Source organism: Neopelma chrysocephalum, unplaced genomic scaffold, assembly GCF_003984885.1.
Source record: "Neopelma chrysocephalum unplaced genomic scaffold, ASM398488v2 Primary Assembly neopelma1_43, whole genome shotgun sequence".
NCBI classification, from domain to species: domain Eukaryota; kingdom Metazoa; phylum Chordata; class Aves; order Passeriformes; family Pipridae; genus Neopelma; species Neopelma chrysocephalum.
The window spans coordinates 18,183,501-18,206,471 of NW_020897702.1; the positions used below are offsets into that span (position 1 = coordinate 18,183,501).

Here is a 22,971-nt window from a genome sequence, read left to right on the forward strand (position 1 = left end):
GATGATTTTACTCCAATTGTTTTTGCTTATGAAGCCAGAGTTAGAGTGGAATACTTCAAAAGAACAAACTTTTCTCAGTCAACTGCAAGATATGCCAACCTCTGCTTGTCTTTTAACCTCCCCAAAGATCACAAGATCATGCATGCTCAGGAAACACTGTGGACAGCCTTAATCTGAAGTAAAAAACCTTTAATGTCTAAAAGAATGTTTTACACCTTCATTTTAGGAGAACAAAACAGAAATAAGCTGGTGTTTCTAAACCTCCATGGTATCTCAGTCCTCTTCTGAGTGCAGGAAGAACTCCTGAGTTAGATGTGCAGCAGTTAGAGGAGGAACAGTTCACACCTCTACAGAGTCAGGTTACAATTGGAACTGGGAGTGCATTGTGTATCATGGCATCACCCCCTCTCCCCAGTAGTCTCATTTCCTGTAGCCTGAAAAACTATTAGAAGACTCTGTAGGCAAATCCTGATTACAAGCCATAGTTAGGGGACCAATGTCCCCTAAACAGAACAGGTCAAATCAGAGCATTGAGTCCAACTGTAAACGCAGCATTGCCAAGTCCACAACTAAACCATGTCACTAAGCACCACATCTACACATCTTTTAATGTGTAGGGATGGTGACTTAATCACTTCCCTGGACAGCCTGTTCTAGTGCTTGACCACCCTTGTAGCGCAGAATTTTCTCCTAATATCCAGTCTAAACCTTGCTCGGGGGCATGTTTCCACTTGTCTTATCACTTCCTATGTGGGAGAGGAGATAGACTCCCACCTGACTACAGCCTCCTTCCAGGTAGTTGTAAAGAGTGAGAAAGTCTCTCCTGAGCCTCCTCTTCTCCAGGCTCCCCAGCTCCCAGCTCCCTCAGCTGCTCCTCATCAGACTTGTGCTCCAGACCCTTCACTAGCTCTACTGCCCTTCTCTGGACTTGCTCCAGCACCTCAAAGTCTCTCTTGTAGTGAGGGGTCCAGAACTGAACACAGTATTTGAGGTGCAGCCTCACCAGTTCCAAGTACAGGGGAACGATGACTGCCCTGGTCCTGCTGGTCACACTATTGTTGATACAGGCCAGGATGCCACTGGCCTTCTTGGCCACCCTGGCACACTGTTGGATCATGGTCAGCCACTGTCAATCAACACCCCCAGGTCCTTTTTCCTGGGCAGCTGTCCAGCCACTCTTCCACCAGCCTGTAGCACTGTCTGGGGTTGTTGTGACTCAAGTGCGGGACCCAGAACTTTGCCTTGTTAGACCTCACACCACTGGCCTCACCCATTGATCCAATCCATCCAGATCCCTCTGCAGAGCCCTCCTGCCCTCCAGCAGATCAACACTCAACCAACTTGGTATCATCTGCAAACTGAGGGTGCCCTTGCTCCCCTCTCCTGATCATTGACAAAGATATTAAAACAGGATTGGCCCCAAAACTGAGCTCTGGGGAACACCAGTTGAGACCAGCTGCCAGCTGGATGCAACTTCATTCATCATGACTCTCTGGGTTCAGGCATCCAACCACTTTTTTCCCCAGTGAAGAGCTGGATAATAAACAAAACAGAAGAAAAAACAAACTATCCACAGCTGCAAAGGTTTTTCCACGTTTAGGAATAAAGACTGAAACTATATCAAGCCAGGAATGTCAATAATTTGCATCTCAGCTCTATTCCACTGAAATCCCCCTCACAACCTACTGCTTCAATTAGACACCAAAAAGGATCTGCAGCCTCTTCCACCTGCTGAAACTAACCAGTAGGTCAGGGCAGGTTTTGATGTATTAATACAGTTCTTAATAAACAAGTATTTTCTGTTCTTCATCATCCAACAGCTATAAACTAAAATAAACTTACCTAAACATCTCAAGTTCAAACAGCAGCAGTTATGTATACAGATATTACATTGATTGCACATGCCATATGAACCACAAAATTCAAAGCTAAGGCTAGTATTTCAAGCAGAGAATTATTACTCACAGGCCAGAAAATTGCAGGGAATTCAGGTCTGGACATGCTGCTGCATTACATAACTCAGGATAAAATATTTTCATTTCCAAAGCACCTGCCAACCCAAGCAGGCTCCTGCACTTGGCAAGCAGGAGCCAAGCTCATGCCCTCTACAAACAAGCAGCCTGGATTTCCTTCTGCTTCTTTGCCTGCCTTCCTCACTCCTCATCTCCACAATGTTTAATTTCACTTCCATTCACATTAGAAAAATTAAGAGACTTAATTCCCAAGAAAGCCTGGATCACCCATGCCTCTGTGCTGCTGGTGGCAAAACCACAAGCACAAATGATCTATGCTCTCAGCTTGGTGCGACATTAAAACTGGTGTCAAGAGCAGCATTAATACACATCATAAATACATCCTTCTTGGTTGTATGGTGGAAGGATGGGTGGTGTTTAGGTTGGACACATCCTTGAGGATCTCAGTGCCACCAAAGGCTCTTCATGAGAAACCAGCCAAGTCACAGCTTGTCTGATCCAGCATTCTCATCTAACTTTCCCATCTCTTGGGGGGAAGAGAGACTCAGCGAAATTTATGCACTTCAGTGTTGGGATTGTCTATAAAAGTGCTAAATATCACATACAGACAGCAAGTTATATTTCCTCAAATACATCTGAGGATTCAACTGTTAATCAATGATGATTCTCCTTGAACAAACAAATAAACTAATCAGATTTCTGTGTTACTTTGGAATAATGATACAGACACAGTATTTGCAAAATGACAAACAGAAAATTAAATTTCTTTAGTATTAAAAAAAACTGCTGACATGCATAGCCACAATGCCTCAACAGTGTTTGACCAACCCACACACCAGCACATCCAGAGTACACACCATCATCAGAAAACTAGTTTCAAGCATAAGAACAGCCTTGCACTCCATTTATTGTCAGAATCTGGGTTTTTGACTGCAAAAAAAGTTCATGCAACCTTAACACATGCTTTTATAAACATCTTTTAAGACATGCCTGGAGATGGAGACACAATACTGCAAGCTCAAAACAACACTCCATGGGTCTTGGCTGCGTTTTAGCACATCATGCGACCACCAAGCTGTATGCTCTGCAGCAACACATTTTTGTGTGTTGAAGCAGTTACAGACTCAGCCAGCACAGCAGACAGGCTGACTTCCAAGTGTGGAAAACTGTATTGCCAGAAATCCAGCCAAAAATGCTGTTTTATCCACTCAAAAATGACAGCCTCTTCCCAAAGGGGGAAAAAAACCCCAACAAAATTATTTTTTAAACTACAGACAAGTGATAACTGAAACATGTCTTGTATGGAAAAGCCAGGAAAGCTGCCTAAGTCCAGTTCTCTACAACGGGAAATAAAGCTCCCACACCAAGACCCGACCCACTAAGCCCATCAGGAATTTAGGTGAGAATTTCTGTTTTTAGAAACCAGGTGCAGGATCAGGCTGAACCCCAGGTGTCTCCCAGGAGCTGAGCAAGGTTTTTGGGGCAGTATGCAGTGAAGTGCAGGTTGCCCAACTTGCAAGGAGGCAAAGCTGGTGGAGAAACAATTAATCCTCAATCTAGAAGAAAGGTTGTCATGTCAAGTGTGTAAAAGGCAAAGAAGTCTCCTATTTCATTAATTTGCTGGGCTGGCATCATGGCCATACACGGAGCAGTTTTGACACTGGGTGATAGGGCTCTGTTAAAACACTTGCAAGATTAGACAGTTTGACACCACCATTTTTGAAAATATACAAGACAAGCTATCATAACTAAAGAATTTCAATAAAGTATTTACAAGAACATCATTACTATGAGGTTGCAAATGCAGAAGGAGCACAAGTGTAACTATGCCACTAATGAATGACATAAGAACCATAAATGTACTGTGAAATACGAATATGTGCATTAGTCTGGGTTATAGAAGTATATCCAAGAAAGTTTTCTCAACTTTTAACTACAGTGACATGTCTTACTGCTGTTGACCAGTTTGTTTTGATTGTGTCAGACTATGGTGTGAACAAAACTAAAGAAAATCTAATAAGGTTTTGTTTCCTAAGAATGTTTTTAAATTGAAAAAAATAAGCCATTATTTCCACCTCTTCATTTCTGCTTAAGCTTGTGATTTACTGGGATTTACATCACTTCTCTATCAAACCTAGTAGAAGTAATAAGTAATTAAACCTCATCTAACCTCACTTTCAGGCATCTGAGATCAGGGCTGTGCTTGGCACCCCACAGCTTGAGGTTCAGGGAAGCTCATCTCCCAGGTCCCCATTCGCTCCAAAGACAAGCTTAGAATCCCAAAGTAGAGGACCTTGTCTGCCACTAAAATCAAGTTTGGGCTAATGGGTTCTAAGCTATTACTAGGCTAATTATTGCCCCAGTGCTCCCCAATTTATCACCTCATATTTCCAGACGGGAAGCACATTTTACCTGTAACATTCATGCTTATGCACCCGAGCATATATGCTTCAGCTTCCTAATGGAACTGCACCACCAGCACAAGCGTTGTACCCTGTAAGAAGCTTTCCCCTCTAAAAATGGCCTCATCTAATGGAAACCTCTCAGCTGGGATCAACCATCCCATCTGGCAAGTGGCTGAGCTCACAGCAAATATTCTTTGCATTTCTGCAAAGAAACACTGCAGTACAGCTTCAACTGTGGGTATCTGCCAGAGCAGCAGATGTTTCACAAAAAACAAATTGTTCAGAGAGGGAAGAAAGTAGAAACAATAGAGACTTGGGCATAGCTTCAGGGCTGGTTTAAGCTGATGCCTCCAATGGGAAGGTTCCCAGCCCTGCCTGCACCCCGCCAGCTGCAGGAGGGACTCAATCCAGATGGGAAAAAAATTTGAGGGTGGGACAGAAGAATTGGATTTTTACAGCCCTGGTCACAGTCTGTAATTTTGTTTGGAAGTATGTTTACTATCTTTAGTATCTATCTCTTCAACGGTAATTTCATATCATGGCTTCTGAGTAAGATCTTTATGAGGATATCACAAGTCTCTTCAGAAAGTAAGTAACAGTATTCATATTCTGGTTAAATTTTAGCTCACATGCTAACGAGTAGCCTATTTTCAGTTCCCCTTATAGTTTCAGCTGGTTACAGTACTTTTTATTTGTCCTAAACCATGGCAAAAGTACAGTTACTGTTCTAGGGCAGCTATCTGCTGTTAGAAAACCTCATCTCAGCTTTGGCCCAGCTGCAATTCAAGACACTGCACAGGTTAAATTTGACACTGAAACAAATCCTGAAACACAAAAAACCAGCACTTAGTGGAAGCTTTCTGCTCTAAGTCTCCTACCACTACAGGGACATTACTCAGACAGCTTACCTAATAGTTTAAAATCTGAAAAAATAATTTTAAAAAATGTGTTCCAAAAACGTCTTTGAGATTTATTGGTTAGAGCTGATGAAGAAAATGGTACATTGAGGACTAAGCAGGAAGGTCCCCACAAAACCAAGCACTGCATGTGCATGCACACACACACACACACACATTAAAAGACAGCATTGGTCACAGCAGCTCCCTAGTACAGATAAATCATGTCTTCACCTCTGCACACCTCCACTCCCAGCTCAGCTACTCCCCATCTTCTGCCACATGGGTTAATATATTATTGCAGAGATCTGCAGAGAGAGATTTGCATTTGGAGAGAAGGCGAAGGCACAACCACAGCTTATGCAGCACCAATATTTACCCTTTTGATATTGCCAACGATCAACAACTCTGTGACACAGCCCAGAACTTCCTGAAGCACGGTGCTTTTGCTCAAATATATGTTCCCATCACAAACACAACTTCTCAGGGCTTTTCCAGTATAGACATTTCTGTATTATAAATAATAGCAGATAGAGATACAGAGATATTCCTGTACTATTACTGATCTCCTGGCAGCAGCCTACTGAAGTTCTGACCTCTTGGGGAATAAGATTAGGAAGCAGAAAGTTATTTCTTCTTGTTTACTTAAAACAAGCAGTAGCCAGTCTTCATAGACACTGATGCCAACACGATGTGTGCAGCCTGAGCAGTGCTGTCACTGGGACAAGAACCTTCACACTCAAAGCTGCATGGGCATGGGGGCACGACTTGGCATGTCAGCACTGTGTTTGTGACCATCTATTTTTATTCGTTAGCAACAGAGCAGCTTTTGGGGTTGGGCTTTGAGTTGGGGTTGTGGGGGGTTTTTTGTGTTGAATCTATATTTGGCACCCTGGGGAAATTCCTGAGCAGAAGATAGCAATTTTTAAAAGAGAATAAATGCTGGCACTCAAGCTTTGCTGACAGCAACACCACGCACCAGTTCTTGGTCAGTGTGAAGTGCTCGGACCTGGAACCAAGGGAAACCCTCACAAGGACCAGACCAAGAGTCACAGCCATCACACTTTCTGCCTTTGCAAAACCTTGCCCTGGCATAAGAACAGGAAAAGATTTATTGGGTCAAAGTCTCTAAGCCATTTGCATCACGTGTAAACCAACATCTCCAAGGCTCTGAACTTCACTGTTCAGCAGCACTGATGGGTCCCACGATAGTTTTTGTCCTGTGGGAGACAGGATCTCTCAGCAATAGCACTGGCTCAAAGGGGGGGGGGGGGGGGGCAAAGACATCAATACAGTACAGCAATTCTGAACTAAGATACTGTCCTTACCATAAATCATGGAATTATCAATATCCCCCAGCTCTCTACAGCTCCCAAGTAAACATGCAAATTAAATCCTGACTAGTCTACATGAGAAAAGCAAATAACACCTGATGTTTCCCAACTCTGTCAGCAACATGGCCTTAAAAAATTTAAAGAAAAGATTTAATCATGGGAAGGACAAAGATATCACATGGCTTGGCGGTTTCATCGGTTGTCATGGCAAATGAAAATCCCTGACTCTCCAACTTGTGTGTTTTAGAGGAAAGGAGACAACAAAAATGCCCTTTTTATGACTAGAAAGGAATGTTTTCCTAATAATCACTCATGAATCCACAGCACACTATATATAAACAGCTGCTCCTTCCCAGGAAAAATGTTTGCTGTTTCTTACTGAGCAACTCTTGAGGATCGAGGCAATTCAGTCCCAGCAGACATTCAGGCATGGGTAATGAGAATCATGTGCTCTTACATGTGGTGACTTCTTGCCTGCCAAAGAGAGCCTGAACTAGCCACGAGGGGGGTCTCAGTTCCGTGACAGCTCTGCCACCAGCTCCCAGGGGAGGCTGCCAGCACAGCATGGCCAGGAGAACCTGGCAGCAGTATGAGTCCCCTCCCCTGCTCCCACACTCAGCATCACTGTGCCGTTTCTTGCCACATGTCCAACAATGCCTGCTTTTTCATGTGTTCTCAAAGCAAGCCAAATCCATGGATATTTGCGTGAGTTTTAATCTGCCAGACAGGTAAAAGCAGCAAAAACACCACTGTGTTCGCTCCAACCCAGGCAATCCAAAGCATCTTGCCTGCATGACCAGCATCACACATTTGTTACAGTAGATTTTCTAAATATAGGTGGGAGATTTATTTGGCTGTAACTTCAAGAACAGGTCCCCAGAGAGCCTGTTGTTTCCAGCCACACTGCCTTTTGGTTTTGGATGCATGCTAAAAATCTGGGAAGTTGAGGATATCCACACAGCAGAGTTACCTCACTCATTTCACCACCATGTCTTAGTTTGTTGGTTTGTCTTCAGCCCTTCCCCTCCTGCAAATCTCTCTCCACTCCTGGACTTCAATGCCAGACCTTTTGTCTAGAAGGAGCAACAGGACCCTAAGGAATAATGTTTATTGCACAATGTTGTAAACAATGCTCCTCTGTGGGGTAGGTTTTTTCTGGCACCCCCATCCACCAGGATTGCATGGGGGAGACCAGAAGTTGCACAACCTCAGATGTGTGGCTGGCTGGAAAGCAGTCCCTTCTGTAATGAAAGCCACAAGCTTCTTCCCTTACTTCCCCCAAAAAGCAGCTATGTATCAAACTGCACCACTGCACTCCGACGCTGGCTGTGTACGTACACCAAGGGCCACATCCTACCAAAGTCCCTGGCCTCAGTCCATTTGCACTGCAGAGCCTTCATTGTGACAGCAAACAGAACCATGCTCCCCCCCAAACTTCACCCACAAAACTGACCCACAATCAGGGATGCCCAAGCAAATTAACTAAAGGCAACGGGATAACACATGGATAACTAGTTTGGATCCTTTATCTTTTGGATATGAGGCAGAAGGAAGGAGATTCATCACCGTCCTCCCTGGCCAGGCTGTGCCTGCAGGACTGCAGGTGAGACACCCAATTTCTCATTTACAGCCTGCACATACCAAAAGGAGGTCACTGTGTATCCAGTACGAAAGAAACAGATTTCCACAATAACTTTTCAGCTGCAACACTGTGAATTGTATCACAAGCTTCGTACATTAACCCTTACCCACACCGCAAAGATGAAACATTGAGGCTGCTGAAGTTACTGGAAATGCAATCACAACCCATGTGACAAAGGAACTCTGCTCTTTCACCCAGGCAATAAGGCAATTACACAGAAAACAGGCCTTTTCCATGGAGGACTCCTGACAGAGTACCCCCTCAGCATGCTGGTCCTGCAGCATCCCCTCCATGCAATGGTTGCTGGCTTGGTTTAGAGTCTAAAGTTTCTGGATTGCTGTGCATGTGGGTGGATGTGGGGAGGGACAGGCAAGGGAAAAAGCACAAGCCAAAGGCAAATAAAAGGCAGGCTGAGAGAGGAAGGAAAACAGATAGAAAACCAAAACCAAGCAAGAATAATTATCTTTAGGTATTACAGCAGAGTGGGCTGGCACTGTTGGACACCACACAGTTTTACTGCTTTAAGTTGAAGGGATATGACAGAGAAGATATTTTTCATCCCAACTAGGAGACTTAGTCTCAAGGCTAATGCCAGCTGGCTACACTCGTGTGTTTAAGATCTTGACACACAATCCTGGAAGAAAGTGTTTCAGTCACAAAAAAAGACTGCATTACCAGCTTCTTAAATACATATATACTTAAACATTATTCTTTAGGATAGAGCTTGTCAAAGGAGATGGTATGAGCCAGACAGACTGTGCTTATGGGGGTAATGCACATCTCACATTCATTCATTCCTTGCATTTTCTCAATTTTGCACAAAACTATTTGGACCAGCACCATTTGGGTTTTTTTACAAAATGGACAGTCTACCCAAAAACATTACTTGTAATTCAAAACTCAACATAAGGCATTTTCATTTAGTAAAATACAGAATTCCCTCTTCATGTTTCAGTTTCCCATTTATTCCACCATGCGCAAGTGCAGCCTTGCTGCCCCCCAGCACAGCACACTCCCATCAAGTATAAAGCAACATACGAACAGCAGCTCCTAACTGCACAGCTAATTGTCATTAGATATAAAGACATTTCATGTTTAATGGAGCCCATCTAAAGCAAAGACAAGATTTCCGTAGAGGTCCTATATTTATTTCCAGTCCTTTCTAAATGTATTTCTATACTACATGTGACTTGAGGTTGGATATCCAGGACTGTACCATAAATCAGAGAACAGAACAGATTTTTTTTGTGTGTGTGTGCATATTTATCCTCTTAGCAGAGAAAATAGGTGAAGACCAAGACCAGAAGTCAGAATATAAGAAGATTTTTGGCTCTGCTTTTGATAGCTTGCAGGACAGGTCCTATGTGGCACTTGAGATTTTTTTCTTTCCTACCTAACAGTCATCAGCATCGCCCTGAAGTGGCACTGCAAGCCCAAATCCACCCATCCTGCACAGCTCTGTGCAAGGAACTCGTGCAGAAGCATTATCTTAACTCTTAACTTTAAAAGCAGATTTATAAAAAGTCACTTTTTTTCTCTCTGAAAACACAGGGTTTGCAATGACTTGCACAATGTTACTGCAGTCAGCTAACTCCAGCAAGAACACGTGAATTCCAGCTTTGAACGACCTTTTCAAACTACTCTCTTCTCCAACCTATTTAGCTTCTTTCCAGTGGAAAACTTCATTCTTAATGTGCACTGCTGCTCTCTTGTAGCATAAGCACCTCAGTGTCTCTGCAACAGTCATGTGCAGAACAACTTAAACTGAGACAACTTGAACAACTGGATACATGTACAATCAAAAGCAAAAGAGAAGCTGCTGTGGTGGTAGAGAATCCAGGCAGGGTAACAAGGCTTGTAAAACTGCCTTCATCTGGACTGAGGTATTTGCTTAGCTGGCATTACTATGAATTTCAAGAGGTGACAGTGAAAGGAAACAAATAATAGCTGTAAAGATCTAGGTGTAAAAGGAAAAAAAAAGATGGTTTAAAGAAACTGTGAAGCAATTTCAGGTTAAGATTATAAAAGGAAGAAATAAAATTTATAGACTGAAAAGGCAGGAAAAACAGGAAGAACAGAAGGATATGGCATGAATCTGGGATAAGGATGTCTGGGCAGATGCTGCTGGAGCACCAAGGCGTGAGCCCAGCCAGCCACACTCTGGAGAGGAGCATCCCTGTGCAGCACAGCAAAAAAAGGGCAGGAAAAATACTGCCTGGAGGGGAAGACAAGAAGAACAAACTGGCAAAAAAAAAAAATCCCTAACCCTGGACTGACACCTACAGAGATAAAAGCTGTGGGGTTGCCTCTGCCAAAAGTTAGAAAATCCTTCGTTTTTAAATTTGCAAAGGAGATGCATATCCTGGCAAGACTGTGCATTGGATTGGGAATCTGAATTCAAACCTTGAGCACAAATCAGGTTTCAGTGCAAATCTCAGTGCCAGCCTGAACAACAGTCACTACAGCCCCAGCTAACACATCCATCTGTAACAGAACATGCATTTGTAAGTCACAAATAGACTTTTGGTTCACTGTCAAAAGCACAAAAGAACCCAAGACAATCAGGGGAACATTAGGTATTAAAGGTCAAGTATCCTATTCGTGGTGAAATGCAAGTGGACAGGTTTTAAGTATTGTTTTGGCATAGAAATGTAGGTTGGCTTGTGGCACAGAAAAGCGCTCCACATCCAGAAAAAGCCTTTGGAGTGAAGAACTTCACCTCCAGTGGAAAAATAAAAGTTTTCACTGTGGTCTTACTAATCTGATGCTTTAGTTCATGGCTCTATTGCTGCTGCTCTGCAGTAGCCTCACATACTGCCCGGGGTTACAGTGGCAGCTCCAAGTGCGCACTTAAATTGATTTGAGTTTCTTTTCTTGGCAACTAATAACCTCTCTTCCCCCCTCCCACAAGACTGAGCAAGCACCAAGTGAGACTTCCCAAGTACAATAGTTGCAGATGAGGGTCACATGGAAAGCACCATGCTTGCATTTCTTTGTACATTTCTTACACTTAAGCAGTCAGTGAAGACAGCATGTGCTCTTCGGAGCAGGTCTGTGTCCTCTCATCTCTGCCCCAAAGCCAGCAAAATAAGGTCTGAGCATGGTCACAAACATAATCCCCTTCACCCTCAACACAAATGCACACTTGGACAGATCCAGAACCTGGTTGTGATAAGCATGTAGGAATTAGGAAGCCATGATTAAATACATAATATAAAATGAAGTTAAATTAGTCCTTCATCATGCCTTTACAACAACCAACACTTCAAATGTAAAACTAACTGAAACATCAGCTGGTTATTTAAAAGCATCAGAGGTTACAGACTCTATACATGTGGTGCCTCTGCTTTGCACACTTCTTAGACTGTTCTTCTCCCTTTTGTTATTTGCTACTTCTTGGTACCTCAGTGTGCACAATACAAGTTTTCTTTATACCAGGTTGTACAGAAGGTTGTATGGACTCCAACAATATAAATGAGTTGTGCTTTGACAGAATACATTACAATTTTTTTTGGTCTATCACACTGAAAGAAGCCTGTGGCATTTTTTAAAGGGTGGAGTTACAACTCAAACGCTTCACTCAACATGTAACTATTGCACACTTTCCACCACATGCATGCCCACTTGTACATCCTTTAAATTTTTAAGGGAGAGCAAGCTGTGCATAAACAGTATGTACATTTCCCCCCTTTCTTCATTATTAAGAGTAACTTCAAGTCTATACCATGATAACACTTAAATTCCTGTATTCAGGAAATTTCCCCTTTTAATTAATAAGTTTTGTATAAAAGCCAGAGCTACCAAAACAGAATATAATCCTGTCTTCTAGCTTCTCTTCCCACTCACTCCTAGGTGCTGCAGGAGAAGTCACCCATGATAACATAACCATTTCCCCATGCAAACAGGCCGCATCCACTGCTCTGCAACTGCCCAAATTCTCCCTTATCTATTAATGCCTTAGAGCCAGCTCCACCCCCAGACTCCAATAGAAATGCTTTCTACCCTAATTTAACATTCTGCATTTAACATGCAGCAACTGAACTGGTCAACACAGATATCAGGTAGCTGATACTCGTCTAAGAAGATTTCAGATTTCTAGCTTAAAACAGACATCGTCCACCTCCTCTTAAACCTTCTTCTCCCTTAGCTCACAGAACCGCCCTTCCCTTCCCAACCAAAGCCTGGCCAACTCACACCTTTGCTGTTCACACAGGCCATTCATGCAAAGAACTGGTTTAATCTCAGTTGGTGAGAGAGTTATTTCCTGATGAAGTACAGCAGTGAAGCTTTCTAAAAAAGTCCAGCATCCTCTCAGTTATTGCAGTTGTCTCTCTCTAGCCTCAACAGACCTCATCTTGGATCACTGGCATTCACATTCAAAAAAAAAAAAAAAGATACTGTTAAAGCACAATTCTCCCAATTTTCCCCATTTGTATCTTCAAGGTTTCCCACTTCTCTTTCTGTGGCTCCCCAACTCCTTGTCATTTCTTTTCACATTCATCTTACAGACTAGGCTACATCCCACTAATCACCCTTAATGCAAAAGCAAGCCTGTCAACAATGCTCTTCCTCACACCTGGTCAGATCTCCCTACAAACACCCACTAACCCTTCACCCACTCAAAAATTTCCCTGCCTGTTAGTGACCATAACTTGTTGTCACTCACCAGAAAGCACTGAGCTCTACTAGGTGGAAACTGTTTTGCCATTGCACAGTTATTCAGGATACAAGGGTGGGCTATGGGATGCTGCAGCAACACACAGTGGCACAAGGAAGAACGGATCTTGCTTGAATGGCCGCTCTTAATTTAAAGCATCAGGTCTCTTCTCCTGAGGCTTATCCTACTGTCCTAAATGGAAATGTTAGGCTGTTATGCCCATGCCACTCACCTTCCTCCAGGTCTGATCTACAGAGAATGGCAATTCCTCCTGGATCCATCAGACTGAGAGCTGATGGTGAGATGAAAGCACACGGCTCAGGTTTCTTGTAAACAGTAGAAGAGTAGGGAATTATGAAGAAGGATTATAAGTGTGACACAGAACGTATTTTTAATATTTACGGGGATTTCTGTGACTGTTTCAGACTGTTCCCATGCAAAAGCAGAAGTGTGATGGAGTCTTTTTTACTTTCCCAAGAACAGCCTTTAAAATAGCCATTATGAGCAAGAGGACAAACGACCTCAATCACACACTGAGGCACACTGGGACCCACTTCAAGGTTAGGATAAAAATCACAAATGTTCCTTTCTAAAACTAGAAGTTTGAGAGTGAAATGTCAGAGCTTTGCACAAATCCCTCAAATGCCAAACAAGCTTGACAAAATAACCAGTACATCAGTCCTTCAGCTCCTGAGAACAGCCCACACTCCCAGCAACATACAGCTCTTGCACGAGAAATCCAGTGAGTTTCAGCATACAGCTTTTTTCAGTGTATCTCTATGTATCACAACGCATATTAAGACTCAATTAACACATCCTGCCTTTAAAAAGGGCACACAAGTTACAAGCCCTTCCTTCCTTCCTAGGAGAAGACAGATGCTGATTACAGGAAGCAGTTATCTGTAACAATTCTCTTCCTAAATCATACCGATTGCCTTGCCCATTTGAAAGGTTGTATTTGCTACATCAGAAGAAAAAAAGACCTTTATTATTAGCAACGTCTGAACCACTAACAGTCAAAATCGTTTGCTTACTGGACATTTTATTTTTTCTGCATAGCACTGCTTGAATCCCTGTAACACCTTCCCAGACAAAGTGCCATTAACATGCAAATGAAAAGTTCATACTTCTCCTTGAGATGGCACACAATTGTAGTCATAAGTAAAGGTAATAAAAGGCTCAAAACAAGACAGGTTGGTTACACATGTCACAGTAATGCTTGCAAATCAGTCTCTCCTCTAATTACCACAGTATTTCCAGGAGGAATCAATTACAACAATATGGATGAGTGGGATCCTAAACCTGAAAAATATACTGAATTAAACATTAATGCACTCATTGACTGTTATCAATATATATATTTAATGGAGAGTATGGCCTAGCAAAATACAGAGCTGACAGGGTTCTAAATATCTAGAAAGACCAGAATCACGGACACAGAGGCTTTAAAATACTCCCAGCAACAGAACATACCAAAAATATAAATTCACCCACCAGGCTATAATTACACTTTGCATTTTGTTTTTATTGTAAGATTAGTGTGAGCACACAGCCAGGCAGGAAGCCAAGCCACAAACTGTGCCCTATTGACTGCTGAGGTCTCCATTAGGTGCTACAAACAGAAATACTCATTTGCCCAGACCAACCCTAAAGATGATGCAGTGAAACCTCTTCTCCATGCCAGGCAAGCGTTGGATGAGCATTGCCAAACAATCACCTGATTTCAACAAGCTCCCTGCCCCTTAAAACATTATACACACTTTAACCCTGTTTTCTTAAGAAAACAAGCTTTTGCAATCATCTAGCCTGACCAACGGGCTCAAAAGTTACCAAAGGAAACAGTGTTTCAGCAAAATTACAAAGACAACATAATTTCTACAATTCTTTTGACCACCAGGCAGCTGCCATGAGCCCAGAATCAGAATCCACACTGTCACTGACCTCTGAGTGGGCTGATCTCTGCCCTTGACATTTTTTGTTTGGCTGCAACTGGCTGGTTCTTCAGGACAGCACCGCCCATCAACCAAGAGCACACTTAGCAGCCATGCATTTCTTATCCAGATATTCCTATCATAGCTTCCAATTGTAACTACATATTTTACATTATCCAGTTTCTGAACCTCTCTGTCTAGTGCTTCTGAGCCCTTGAAGATTCAGCACTCAGCAATCAGAGTTGAAAGTGCTCAAAACCTTTCCAAAACAGATGCTCCTGCATGGGACACAAAAACTGATGATTCTCTTTATTACTAAGTGATCTGACACCTTGACACCTGCATCTAGTCTATTAAAGCACTAACTGCTCTGGCAGATTACACTGTACCCAGTGGCACTGATTTGTCTTACCTGCCTTTGAGGAATTCACCAAAATCTCCAAGTTAGTCTTATACAAGGTCTGGCTTCCCTACCAAACATCTGAGACAAACATCTCTGAGCACTTCTGAATCTGCCATCTCCCTCCAGTGATAGTGTCTGGGACCTAAAATAACAACAACGTTATTTAGACAATGCAACTTAGGTGCCTATGATTCAGGGCAGAAGCCAAGGCTCCACCATCCAGTGAACAAACCCAACCGAACAGAACAAATTCTAAGCCAACATCTTTGCAAAGCTATTTACACTTTATGAGAGAATTTAGGGTTAATGGGACTTCAGCTTCAGAGTTAGTTATCTGGGGTATGCCTTCCAGTCTTTTTGATATACAGGGCAAACTCCAAGCAATTGTGCCTCTTGCCTCCGTTAGAGGAAGACATTCTACAGCCAGCCATACCAGGCTGAGAAACCGCTGAAATCACACTGTTGCACCCCAGTATTTGAATTAAGACATCCAGAAACAAACAAGCTCTGCAAGAAAAAACACCCTGTTGCTAGCACAGCTCTTTCTGCTTGACTGGAATTGAACCAATATCACAACACCGTGAGACTACAACAAAAATGCCATGTTTCACAAGAGAGTCACTTTATCTATAAGAATCAATCACATCAATGGTAAAAAAAAAAAAAAAAATCACAATTCAGGTAGTGTCTGTTCGTTTTCTTATTTCCCTCCCTGTGTCACCTCCACCACTTGCAGAATTACTTCTCTTCCTTGCTATCCTCTCACGTACAGCTGCCAGCTGCACTGCAATATCCATCACACAGCAACTCCCTGATATCTGGTGGCTGCTAAGGCAATATTTACACTATGGCTTGCATTACAGTTTATAAAATTCTTTGGAGCTCTTCTAAAGGAAAAGCCTCATGTAAATTGAAGTTATTAGTGTCATCTACAAGCTAAGTCCAGTTAAGAATTTGCTAGCACTCACTGTGGAGACTGCAGATCTTTGAAATACCAATCAATGTGCAGCAGAGGGGCTGAGTAATAAACTTCATTAGCATTGCTGGTAACACTTCTCTTCAGTAGCATACAATAAATCACTGATGAATATTCAAGGCATCCCTCTGAGGTTATCTCCATTTTACAGATGGAGGCAACCAAGAAAGAAAGTTTAGAAAGGGCTTGCCTGTAAACACAAAACAGATGCAGAATTCAGTTGTCTTGCCTTCAAAATACAAAATATGTAATTCTAGATGAAACTGCAAATTATATAGGTGGATTTGCAGTGAAATTAAGGAGACTCTCATTCCCCAAAATCACTAATGGCTATTCCCACCCAAGTTACAGCACTGGTTACTCACATTACAGTAACACCTACAGACTGCAGAGAACTGCAGATTCTCTCTGGAGAAAGTAGGGACTAACAGATAGAAGTTCTATCTCAAAGACCTTATCAAGGATAATGAAATCCAATCTATACATAAAACACAGGAACAGTTATAAAGAGAGCGATGACTCAAAAACTGCATCAGAGGAAGTGGACTAACCCTCCAGAATATCAGACAAACATCAATGAATTCATTAGCTAAGCATCACTCAGCATTGCCCAGGAGGTATTTTTAAAACCTTCCTCTGTATCTTCAAGAACTGATGTCACCAAGCAAAATGAGAAATACCGTGAAAGATGTGCTAACAAGATGGAAAGAGTTTTTATGTAGTTTCACACATTTTCCAGCAAGAAGTTTGACATTTAAGCAGGATGACCTGGTTACTAGTGGCTACTTTACGAATTGATGCCACATGTTCATGCTGCAATGACTGACAGCTGCAGTAAAACAATAATTCACACTAGGTTCTTCCTTCCTGGGGCAACAGCTTTTGTAAAACTGTAGATTTTAATGAGATACTTTATTTAGTATTTATTTCAGAATCAGCTTCCTTTATTCTAACAGAATTAGCCTCAGCCCACAATGAATGTTTTCTTTGGTTATTTCATTGTGCAATACTCAATTTATTTTGAATTTCTTCAGTTGTGAATTTCTAACTACAGGGGATTTGTTTTAAAGATCCCTTTATTTATTATTATTAAATACCAGCTAACCACCCACATTGAATCAGCCTAGGGACACCATCCCAAAAAGTTAACCTAGCAAAAAGATTAATTTTAAGACTGACTTATCCAAAGAGTTTTCCAATCCAGAGGCACAACAGGTTAGAGACAACCCTGATATAAGTGGGATGGCCCTTGACAAAAGTCTGAACATTCCCAATGAACAGTGTGAAGTTACTAATGATGGAAGCACACATCTCCGGCCACGCAGCAGCTTGAGAAGGAGCTTTAAAAATTACCCATACTACATTCGCATCTGCAGTAGAAAGTTTAGGAATGGTCCCTAATAATCATGTATAATGGCACAGGACAGAGGAATCTCAAGCATCTCCAGCACAGCGATGTCCAACATGACCCAGCAGACACTTCTCACAGGCCATGCTTTTGAAGACCATTATGTCAGTGCTTCCTAGTGACACATAGAGACCAGCGACCTGTACAGCCATCTGCGAGTGCACCAAGACACAGGTTTCCTGCAGAACTGTGGAAACAGAAGTGCTACTTAAAAGGAAAGAAAGATTTCCTAGTAGAAGGAAACACTCTACATCAGCAAAAATCTTTTACAAACATAATGGAAATACTGAGAAGTACCTGAGGATAAGAATATGGATATATTTGTTTTCCAATTCAGGGGAGGGGGAAGCAAAATACTTCAGAATTTGGGGTTAGTGACTCCTAAAAGACACTGTTTGTTTCTTTTTTTGAACATACACTACATCCCTGCATGAGATGGTCAGGGCATACCAACAGCAGGTCACAACACAAGAGGAGACTTCATTCCTACAGATCCCACAAAGCAGTTTCCAGCAGTGTCACACACTCATGCCTCCCTCTCCTAAATATGTCAAGCAGGAATCTGTCAACATGGAGTTAAGAGCTCAACTTTAGATTTCCCATTTGCCTGCTGAAAGTAAAGATTTAACAGAAACCTGCATTTATTTGGGACTTTCTATGTGCACACAAACACATCAATCCAAGCAAAATGCTACTACCACATTTTAGAAATGTGAATACTGCTGAGTTGAAGAAAATGGGCACAGTTCCCTTTTTAGAAGGAACAAATTGTTCAGAACAAGGACAAATGCAATAGAGAAATCAGGCATCAACTCTGTTTCTGCAGTTTCAAGCTGCTGGTACATGGATAGAGTCTTTACACAATTTTTTTTTTTTTTATGGAGCCAACATTGTTCAAGGATCCCCCCATAACTATCTAATGCTTTCAAGAGCAAATATTTACTGTGAGGATTCTTATATTTTCAGATATGTGAGAAATTAGAGAGGGATTACAGAGAAGAGCAGAGCCCAAATCTATCATCACACAGGCTGAACTTGCCACTACATCTGCAGTCAACCACATGCAGAACCTGATGCTGAAACCAGCCATTTCAAGGTCCTCAGCAGCCAAGAGACATACAGAAATCCAAAATATGCCCTTACCCTTTTGTGAGAGCTAGAGATTTCTTCAGTCTTGCTGGGGTTTAATTAAACTCATTACTGCAGGTTTATCCAAGTTAATACCTTTTCTCCACAGGACGCACTGCACCATGAACTTCGAGGGAGATGCAAGAATAAAAAGGCTAATGTTACTTCTCCTAATCTTCTTCCCCATATGCAAAAATGAACTGACAGTCCCACAGCAATTTCAGGCTACCTGATTCTCACATCTAAAGATGACTTGTCTTAGGATGGAATAATCTGGTGTCTCTAGAGGACTAGCAGGGAGACCAAATGAGCCAGAAAAGCTTTTTCAAGCCTACATTTACTTTTCAGGTATTTGTGTAAATAGCTATAAAGCAAGAACAATAAAAAAAAATTATTATTTTTTCAAATGACAGTTGTCCCCTCTCTCAGTTAATCAAGTTCAGTAGCCATTATAATAAAGCTTGAACCTCCAGTGTTGGAGAAGATACAATTTAAAACTCCTTCCACCATCAGAAAGCAACAGGACCAGAGAGCATGGACACCCTTTACGGGATTTCTTGAGGTCAATAATTCAGGTTATACAAGGTTGTGTTACCATGTTTTTAATTAAGGGTGTTAGTAAATATTCCCATGCTGCAACCACGACTGTCATGAAAACACCACATGTTAGCCCCTGGAAGCTTAAGAGATGGCACCATGAAAAACTTCTCACTAATTAGACATGAATCTGGCTTCCTTTAGAACCTTGTTAGATAAAAAGCCTTGACTGATCTATCCTCCATTTCTGAGTTCAGGCAACGAAATTTAAATCACAGAGAAGTGCTAATGATAATTTTTCAAGTCATCTTTTCATTACTGAAAGTACTCTTTGCAATATAGCAAACTCCAAATCTCTTTTCTAATCCTGGCAATCCCTTTCAGTTGTTCTTTGATCGGCTGTAAATCTGAACGCTGGCGTTCATGTCCCAACTCATGATCTACATCCTGAACATGGATCCGGGATTTTTCTGGAGGATAGATTTTTCTAGATCTCCAGTCACTTTTGTATTTATGGATGAATGGGTATTTATAGCAAAAGAATGACCGCTGAAAAGACAGGAGGGTTTGACAAGTTCCTGTGCCTTAAGTTTCATCTGTCTCAGGGAAGAGCGAGCATAGGTGGGGTGATCTACTAACCAGATACACATTATTCTACTCAGCATCTTTAATAACCTGTTTCCTATTGGCACCACATCTTCTTCAGCTAAGTCTCCCTTTATACCCATTTCTCAGATTCATTTGTAGTCTGGGGCTATCCAAGCTCCTAAAGGTTACTACTGAACATCACTAGACAGAAGAAGAGCAGAGGAGGAAGGGGAGGTGGAGTGGCTGCACTGGAGCAAGGAGAGGCTTAGGCAGATGGAAAACAAGAAGGGAGAAAGTGGGTGGGAATAAGGACATCAGCAGTTCCCCTTGAGCTGGTGCTATCTCAGTGGCAACATCCCACTGAGTAGTGAAACATTCCATATAACCCCATACATCTTTGTCAGGGCTGGAAGACATGCTCTATGAGGAGCAGCTAAGGTTTTGGATTTGTCTGCTTTGAAGAAAAGGGGTGAACTCATTGCTCCTTGCAGCTTCCTGAGGAGTGGAAGTGGAGAGGGAGGTGCTGATCCCTTTTTCCTGGGATTCAGTGATAGGATGTGTGGGAATGGTTCAAAGCTGCACCAAAGGAGATTCAGACTGAACATAAGGAAGCATTTCTTTACCAAGAGGCTGGTAAAACACTGCAGCAGACTTCTTAGAGAGGCAGTCAGTAGCCCAAGCCTGTAAGTATTCAAGACATAGTTGGACAAGATGATCTTTTTAGGTTCCTTCCAACTAAAAATATTCTACTCTAACTACTTGATTACTCTGGAGAGGGATCCCATCCTTCCACAGCCAGGTAAGGGAGTGATCCCCCCTGCCAAAGCAATGAAAGCTCCTATTTTTGGATGTGAGGCGTTCTGTCCAAAATACTCCAGAAAGCAAATGATTGCTACTGTGGGATGTGAGACTCTCATACACAGATTAATTTTCTGCAGTGTTCCCAACAAATTGGCATCAAGGCTCAGCACCAGCCTACAGGATGGTAGTTCCTTGACAATTCTCTTTTGCAAACAACAGCCTGGATTTATGAAGAAATACTTCCACTTTAAATGCACACATGCTGCCCTTTGAGTAACCGGCTTTTTGCTTAATCAAAAAAGCAGAGTTTCAGTACCTTCATTGCAGAGGAGAAGCAGAACAGTGCAGCAGTGGGTTGGGCTGCCAGGGCCCTGCATGAAGTCCCTCCTTCCACGGACAGCATCTTTAGCAGGACAGAGTAACCCAAGCACTGCTTGACTTCTGTACACTTTGGCATCTCTAACACCTTTTTTCTTTTTTCCCTTTAAATTCAGTCTGCAGAATACACTCTTTTGAGAAACCATGTGCAAGCTCATCTTTTTTCATGCCAGCACAGCTTTTCCTCCACTTCCTCTTCTCTCTTTCCTTTTCTCATTACTCTTTTCAAGGTCTAAAGGAAAACACTGTTCAGATACTTAAAGGTTACAGTTAACTTGTAGTTCAGCAGAACCTAAAAGAAAGCATTTCTGCTAAAAGGAAAGAATATAAACAAGGTATCCTGTGATGTTTAAAAGGACAGAAGTAGATTTCCGTTAGACCTTACTGAAAATTTTCTCCTCTGTTCGTACAAGTATTCCCTAATTATCTCAGGAAACTAATAGCTAGGTTAGTTTAAATAGGTTTTAAATAGGTTTAAATTTTGCCTTAAGTATATTAGGGAAGAGTGCACACCTCTGCAGTGTAGCGAGAGGCAGTTACTTCAGGCAAGGCGAGATGACAAATAGCAATTGAGTCTCAAGCTGTTCACAACCTAAATATCTATCCTCAGCTCAAAGCAACAAAGTTCTCTAATTATTTTTATCTATGCAAAGTGAAATCAAATGACATTATAACACAAATCTCACTAATACCTTATGCAGGGCCAATGTTTAATAGCACAGATTAGTTATGAAACTACTGTAATAGCAACAGACTTCAATGTGGTCTTGACTCTGTTTAAATCCTGACAATGATTTTAAGGGACAAGTTTATCCTTGTTCTGCCCTAATTATTTCAACATATTAGCACCTGAGGAATATTTGACAACTCACCCTGCCCCCCCCTTTAAATTCACAGTTTATGCACAGACCAATCAGAATTACATGGCAAACATGACAGATCACTTATTTCCTACTCTAAGAGATCCATTAAAACTAAAATGAGAATTTAGTTAGTTATTGACAGAATCACTCTGGGGGGGAGCAGGAAGCTAAATGGCTTGCTGCAAAATGAAATTGCGGAAACTAGAGAGTCAATCAAAACACTGCCTTAGGTCACCTCATCTGTCCTCCAGCCAAAGCAGGGCTGTTGCTGAGCATCTCTGCCCCAAGATCTCTCCAACTGAGTTGATGTTTTTGGTGTCAGAAACCCATTCATAACACAGATGATGATTTTACTGTCTCCTAAATTTTCTGTTACAAAGTTTTACAAACATCCATACAAACATCAATATCTAAACAGCTTTGTCACTGCAAGGTATGCCCATCCTATGCTACTTTCCACACTCCTGTCATGCCAGCCACATAGTTGCAATGATTCTCCTGAATTTTCACACTGCCTGGGTGGTTATTTGACAATATGCATGAACTAGCTCCTAGCACATTCCCCACTCCTCTTTCCGTACTCACCAAGAACAAGGCTTGCACTCAAACTGCTGGTTCTGTCCTAAAAAAAAGACAATATGCTTTAAAATTAGAAAAGGAATTGATCTAGTTCCCAGGTACTGTAATCTCTTTGTTGGCTACAGTTTATGTAACCGTAAGAAAATGCCAACAAATCTATCACACCCATAAAATAATCAGCTGCAGATACACCCATCTGGGACAAACCACAAAACTTAGAGCAAGCACCTCAATTTGCCAGTTGATGGATGCCAGCTTGGCCATCCCACTGAGGACAAAACAAGAGCAGCTCCAGAGCTGAAACCAAGAGCTCTCTACAGCTTCAATCAGAGCGCCACAACACTCCAGCTCAAGCAGTGACCAATACCTACCACCTGTAGTTGGGGCTGGGAAGACAGGAAGCACACAGCATAGATCTGCCAACAGAGGAAAGCTCTTTCACAGTAAGGTGACAAACAGAGGTCGTTTGCTT

The 22,971-nt window shown here is 42.0% G+C and overlaps 1 protein-coding gene across 4 annotated transcripts in view; it reads right to left on the minus strand.

The window, feature by feature from the left end:
- RAB30 (RAB30, member RAS oncogene family) overlaps positions 1–22,971 on the minus strand; it is a 48,242-nt gene that overhangs the window by 21,986 nt on the left and 3,285 nt on the right. Inside the window, exon 3 of one of the 4 annotated variants that reach the window (XM_027677484.1) lies at positions 22,506–22,542. The exons of 2 other annotated variants lie outside the window; for them this stretch is intronic. The gene's annotated coding sequence lies outside the window, so the exon portion shown is untranslated. Of the gene's footprint in view, positions 1–15,250; positions 15,384–22,505; positions 22,543–22,971 lie in introns of those variants that run through there. One more of the 4 variants, XM_027677486.1, reaches the window with a different exon arrangement.